This window comes from Pavona decussata, unplaced genomic scaffold, assembly GCF_977016875.1.
Source record: "Pavona decussata unplaced genomic scaffold, jaPavDecu1.1 SCAFFOLD_240, whole genome shotgun sequence".
Taxonomy (NCBI): domain Eukaryota; kingdom Metazoa; phylum Cnidaria; class Anthozoa; order Scleractinia; family Agariciidae; genus Pavona; species Pavona decussata.
Genome location: NW_028145645.1, coordinates 421281 through 428535, shown reverse-complemented (window position 1 = coordinate 428535; position 7255 = coordinate 421281). Strand labels below are relative to the sequence as shown.

General features: G+C 37.2%; 1 pseudogene across 1 annotated transcript; it reads right to left on the bottom strand.

The window, feature by feature from the left end:
* Positions 1 to 222: 222 nt before the first annotated feature.
* Positions 223 to 5908, bottom strand: LOC146457572 (uncharacterized; annotated as a pseudogene). The gene is made up of 5 exons (XR_014858441.1): positions 5561 to 5908; positions 5257 to 5436; positions 4758 to 4847; positions 3167 to 3702; positions 223 to 1850 (listed from the first exon to the last, which is right to left on the bottom strand). The product of XR_014858441.1 is annotated as an uncharacterized LOC146457572 (transcript).
* Positions 5909 to 7255: the final 1347 nt, after the last annotated feature.

Here is a 7255-nt window from a genome sequence, read left to right as displayed (position 1 = left end):
GAGTCAGGATCCAACTTTTATTTTTCGATATTTTCTTCTTCTTTTTTTATGTTTTCTGGTTGTTATTCACTAATGTTTAATTTTATTGTTTAATTTACAGTGAATTTTTTCGGGAACGTTATTTGTCATGCGAAATTAGCGCTAAGTTTTATACGCCAAGTTTCAATCAGTCTGCCACTCATCTCAACGCATAAAATATATATAATGAACCAAAGAGCATGTTTATGGTCAAAAATCCGACGGTGGAACGAACTAAAATTAATTATTTCAAGTGCGCGAACGGGCCTTGTACGCAGTTTTGTGTATGTTTGTGGTCAACAATCCGACGCTGAAACGAACTAAGATTAATATTTCAAGTGGGCGCACGTGTCTTCTACAAAGTTTTGCATCTTTATGATCAACAACCTGGAATCCGACGGTGAATCAAACTAAGATTAATTTTTTCAAGTTGGCGCACGTGTCTAGTACGAAGCCTTGCTTGTTTATGGTCAACAATCCGACGGTGAAACGAACTAAGAATGATTGTTTTAAGTGCAACCGGTTTGAAAAACTAGCTCATAGCACTGTGCATACCCAGTTTTAACGACATGATTCCGTCACGATAAATGGCCGTGACTGCGATCTTGCTTCAATAATTTATATCAACAGTGACCATAGGAAATCACTTGGATGCATACAACACGAATCGGTCACGTTAATGTTATGCCATGCTGGCGTCGTTTGGGATTAATATTAGAGAGATTTAGCATCGCGTTTACGTGAAACGGCAAACGTCACCTTGTCGTTTCACGTTTCACGTAAAATAAGCGTGGACTTTTTGACTTTAGCTGGAATTTTGCGAGTTCCGATAAAGCTGTTTTACGACTCACCGTGGTGAGTTCATGAAGAAAAGAGCGGTAAGAAGTGAGTTATGAAGGATTTTTAAATATGAAACTTAATTTGCCGTAGTATGACTTGCCGGAAAAATTATTAAGGTACTTGTTTTCCACAGTTAACTACTTATATGTATAGAAAAGGAAGAAATACTTAAGTATTTCTCACGTGGACGACAAACACAAAGTAGCCTGTTGTCACGTAGAAACGGCAACCGGCAACCGGCAAACGCGAAAAATGGCGGGAAAATCGTGGTCACGTGGTCATTTTTGCCGTTCGCGTTTCACGTATACGCGATGCTAAATCTCTCTAATATAACTGCGATCTTGTCTCAATATTGATATCATCAGTCACGATAGAAAATCACCTGTTTGAATACATAGAACACGAGTGACTGTGATCTTGCCTCAAGTTTACCGTACAGATCAATAAGTATTTGTTATTATTTTTCATTCTTGTTTTCCAGTTGTGGGGTTTTACTCCGGAAGACTTAGCCTAAGGAGTTAAAGATACTGAGATAGTGATTTTGACTAATGGAAGGTTTTAAGCAGATCAGCTGAATTTCTAAACTTTAAATGTGTAATGCAATCATCAGAGATGTACGTAACTTTAGTCAGATGTTATGTAGCCAGTTAGAACAGTCTTATTATGAAAAAACAAAACAAAAAAGGAAAACAAATAAAAAACAAAACAACAAATAAGAGCTGACATTTATAGAATTATGTCCAAGGACTTTCCAGATTTCCCCCTGTTACCTGCTGTACGTTTCAGTTCTCAATAAAGCAGCAAAATAAAAGTGTCAAACTTTAAATGAGTATTGGTCATGTACTTTTGTAAAATTGGTGGCCCCTAAAGGAGCCGTTTTTGTTGGTGTTGGACTTCTAGGAGAAGCACGAGCCCTGACTTTGGTTTTCTTTTTCTATTTTTTTTTTCTAATTTTTTTCACGACACAGCAACAACACAGCGTCACCGGCAATCTAAAAGAAAAGAAAAAGGAAAGGTGTTAGCTAGTCGCAAATTAATGTCATAAAATACATTTAGTGACTTTAATCTAAGTAAAGGCACAAAGTAATGGTCAGTTGAATATGAACTTCTCTTATTTTTAGGAATTTCTTTAGGGGACGATTACATGGCGAATTTCGGCTTAGGCTGAGATTTCAGCCCGGTTTCTTGAACAAATCGTCTTAAAATGACGTTTGCGATTACATGGAGAAAGTTTCAGCCCGGGCAAACGGGCTGAAAAACGTCATGTAATCAGAATGAAATATCAGCCCGGGCTGAAAAGCGAGGTCACCTGGGTAGAAAAGTGACGTGCGCATGCGTAATGATTTGTTCTCAATGAAACAAAATGGCGGCTACCAGGTTTCAGTGGAATAGGGGCGATAAAATCAAAAATCTTATTCGGTGCTTGGCGAATTACAAATCGAAAATGGACTACCAGAACAGTGACTTCAACGCAGATAAGGTGAAGGAATGTGAAGCGGTTCGGGAAGCGATGGCCCCAATATATGAGGAGGAACTGACCGTCTTTCTTCTTTCGTTGTGCTCTATCATCTTGTAAGCTGCCACCATCCCAAAAAAATTGAAATTGAGTGCTAACAAAAGAGAGAAACAATGCTCCGATTTTCACAAGTCGAATATTTGACGCCATTTTGATTTCTGTTCACTCTTCCCGCCAAATTTCAAATTTGGCGCACGGGCTGAAATTTCACCCGAAACGTAGGACTCTTCTATCGTTAGTTTTTGCCTGTATATGTTTAACTAAATCATTGTTGATTAGAATTCTCAAACGCGATGATCAGCTACACTTGTTCCGGAGTCTCGAAAAGTGTAGTAAGAAGCAGATTAATTGCGATTTTTCAATAGTTTCTTAGACTCTGCCAGAATTTCAACCTTACACCAACATTCGCTAGGGTTGACAAAGACAAGATATCAAAGTGGAGAAAGTCCTCTGAATTCTACAGCAAAAATGTTCTTACCGAGGAGCTCCGTGCCAAGAACAAACAAAGTGAAGCCCTCAGAAGTGGGAGCAACTCCATCTACACTAATATCCGTGCCTTCGCAATTGTTTTTATGTGTTGGAACAATGCCACAACACGTTTGATTGTCTTATTAATGAGATTATTATTATTATTATTATTATTATTATTATTATTATTATTACTATTATTATTATTATTATTAATATTATTATTATTATTATTATTATTATTATTATTCGTTGCACATTTTATCAATAGCAATAAAATACTTGGTGAAAAAACGTGTTAAAAAAATGAAAAAGAGTTACTACCTCCACTTTCCGTTCCTCCTTTTCCACTAAATGAATTAACGTTTCCTGGATTTCCAGGCCGTTTGCATCATCGTCTGGAGGATCATCCGGTTGCGGCTTTAGCAGGGGTAAGATCCACTGTGGTGCTTGTCTTTCCGCCCGGCCTTCATTTCGGATAAACGTCTCCCACCACTTAGTGGTGGGATCATCGAAATGTAACGGTACCTGCCCATGTCTTGTGCCATCCTTTTTAGATTCATTTATCCGTGTCAGGGTTGATAAGGCGGGCCCTGAACAAGCTTGAACTGGTGTTAATGTACATGACCAGATAGATTTGACACGGCACATTCAACAATCCATTCCTTCACATCATATATGAATGTGAGAAGGGTAGAAAGAATGGCTGGAGAGTAGCTCATGCCAATCTCTCTGATGAGCTCGAGCAGGGTCCGGGCGTTGTTCTTTGACAGAAGTCTTGATATGCACGAGAACCTTTGGTCTATTTCCTCGTGCGTGTGACCAACCATTAGGTAACACACCTTTATCAACGAAAAAACGTAGTATTTTACGGTCAACCATGCACTTTAGGCGTTTATTAAATACTTAATAACCGAGTGAGGTCTTTACGGGAAAGTCTCGAACTGAGGCCTTGCGTATCGCTCGGTCAATACGGCTAGGCCGAGGTTTGAGATTTTTCCGTAACGACCGAACGGTCGAGGTTATTAAGTTGTTTTATTATCATATGGCTTTCTTTATCAGAAAAAAAAGAGCATTCAATTCAAGCCTTACCCTAATTTGTATAATCCGTAATCAGCCCGTCGGCATTAAGGGGCCGTGATGCCCTGCTCTGATTTCGCTCCTGGCCAATTAGAGCACGCGTTATATCGGCCACTAGCCTTAGCCATATAATAATGCTTCCTATTGTTTATATTTTGTATTTGATAGATGTAGTCAAACATCGCGTTTATGATGTTTAACAGAGAAAACGAGCAGTTGCACCTGCGCAAAAAGAGATTTCCGAAAGATATCTTCAAAAACATTAATTATATAATATAATGACATGATATGATATGATATGATATGATATGATATGATATGATATGATATGATATGATATGATATGATATGATGTGAATGAATGAATGAATGAATGAATGAATGAATGAATGAATGAATGAATGAATGAATGAATGAATGAATGAATGAATGAATGAAGGAATGAATGAATAAATATGATATGATATGATATGATATCATATCATATCATATCATATCATATCATATCATATCATATTCATTCATTCATTCATTCATTCATTCATTCATTTATTTATTTATTTATTTATTTATTTAATCAAGTTTCAGAGTTACAATCAAATCAAATCAACCGTTGAATCGGAAGTAGGCTGAAAACAGAGTACCAGACCCCTTAAAAATAAGCCACCTATTATTACATAATCTAGTATAACATAACATAACATAACATAATATAATATAATAAAATCGTCCAACTTCCGCAATTGTTATAATCACTTGTCATTTTCTTAGGAGGGAGGGGGGGTTGGTATTGGAAGTAGAAGCAGAAGAAATTGATTCTCACCTTCTTAAAAATACCCAGTTCAATGAGAAGGGCCAAGAAACACAACACGTAAGGATTCTTGTTTTCATGCCAACAATTATCCATCGGCAAATATAGTGTGGGTGGGAGTTATCCCAACTGTATTCAAAAAGATAAAAAAGGTTACTCAGTTAGAATATAAATTGACAAGTAAGCAATTTGTTTACAAGCCCTTTGAAAAAATAAACAGTTGTACCATTGACCAATTGACCAAAAGAGTAGAATTAAAGTTAAAAGAATTGCAAAACCGAAAAACATTTAACCAAAAACACAGAATAGTTATTTGTGATAAATAACTGGGTATCACAAGCTAATGATTTCGTTATTGCTGGCTTCCTTTGTTGCCACTGTGGATTCCGACGACTTGCAAAACGTAAGGTTGCAATGAAAAATAAGTTCTTTTGTGTGAGGCGTTATGTCTTGTTTTTTACCTGTATTTGAATGTCGCATTGGAATTCAGTGCCTGATGAGTTTAACATAATAAATTATATTAAAATAGCTATCTTATCGTGGTCTGCATCCAATTGCAAAGGAAAATGTGAAGCAAGATGTTAATAGTTAAATTGCTGTCACGGGGCGTTTGGCAACAGTCTATAAAGGCTGCCTCTTTTGTATGGTAGTTGGCCAATGCGCCCGTAACGTGAGTCTTCAGCTTCCAGGCATGATCGTCAACCTTAAAAATAAAACAGTCGGCCACAAACGAGACAAACCAGACAACAAACAATCCTTGCCTGTTCTTAATAATGTTTCCCCAACTTTTCCCATTGTTGGAGGATGTGTGTTCAGATTTCATTTACCTTGGTGGTAGTGGTGAAATGTGGAAGATTATGCTTCCCTTGGTCCATTCCGTCAATTGTGATCGAGAGATACTTTTCAGGTTGACGTTTTGCTTTAGAGCCGTGCTTCTAATACTTCTTTCTTTCAGCCCTGTTTGTGTAAGAATTGAAAAACATATTTCACTTAACAAATGTTATGTGTCAGTTACCGATTATCCAGCAACAGAGGATGCTAATTATGATATGTCAATAGTGGAACTGCATAAGAGTGATGTTTATGTATCTATCATTAAGTTTATTTCCCTTCGCCTAAATTAGTTTGACCCTAATAAGACTGATGCTACAGCATTGAAACTTGGGGCACGTTTTTTTGGGACATGTCTTACGGCCGCCTCAACCCTAGTCTAGGGAAAAGAGACCAACAAAGGGCTACTCCATTATCAGAGCCATGTTGACAACAGATATAAACTATCGCTGATAAGAACTATGCTTGATCGCGCCAACCGCTTGTCCTCCTCATCGGACCGGCGTTTTCTCAAAAGAATGCCAGGATCTGAAAACGATGTTTCTGAAACTGGAAGATCCTGAGAAACCTATTGATTCTATTTACAAGAGATTCCACGCTTCCCAAGACCAGAACCAAAATCGAATTGAGCCAGTCGACGGCCCTGTACAAATCATCTTGCCTTTTAAAGATCAGAAATCCGCCATCTCCGTGCGCACACAACTAAGCGACCTTGGAAAGAAAATCGATCGTGTACTACAACCTGTTTTAACATCGAAAGTAGTCTACTGAGCAATTTATTCTTCACACCCGCCATTTTACTTAATGTTTTTGGAGATATCAAAATTAGCATAAAATCGTAAAAGCTGGTTCCAAAAACTAAAAGGCCCGAGCACTCTACACAATTGGCTAAAGCTATAGTACGCTTCAAAAGTGCAATGTTATGCACCAGTGTGTGTGTTTGTGTTTTAATTTATCTATTTATTTATTTTTTTTTTTTCAACTGTCTTTTTCGAACAGTGTTGGCAGAACGTGATGTGCACATACAGTATGATGTGATGCGTTTTGGACTACTTCTGCCTCATACCATTAGTTCTGGTTCGGCAGTTAAAGTAAGAAAGAGAACCATTTTGGGTTCTTCAAACATTTTTGTCTATAATTTAAAGTTACATGTATTGCAACATGTAGTTAGTTTGTCCGTCTTGAGTTCTAAATTTTAATTTATAGACCCAAGTTTATTTTTTATTAGTTTTTTTTAATTACCTCTGTTTTATTAGTATTATCTGTTAGTAAGAGGCAAATTATGTTAAGAAATAACAATTAGTGATGAGGCCACCACTAAGACAATACATAATAGTGCCTCATTGCATCGATATAAATATCAAAAAGTGTCATTAATGTTTTAACCCTTTGACCCCTGAAGATGCCTATAGGCGCGCTTTCATATCTGAGCTGATTTTCAAAAAGGTGGCTACAGAAATTGAGCACATTTTGAGACTTTCTAAGCTGAAGGAATATGCTAGTCATTAACAATACTCCAGTTACGGTTCATCACAAGAAAGTAAGGTCAGGAAATACTATGAAAGAGAAAAGAGGGGCTTTTCTTTGGAAATAGACGTGACATTGACACCTGAGTGAAATGAGACATGACCTGTGATCCGACTAAACAAGTGTGACACTTGGTAATTATTAACTGCGCCAACGCATCTTAA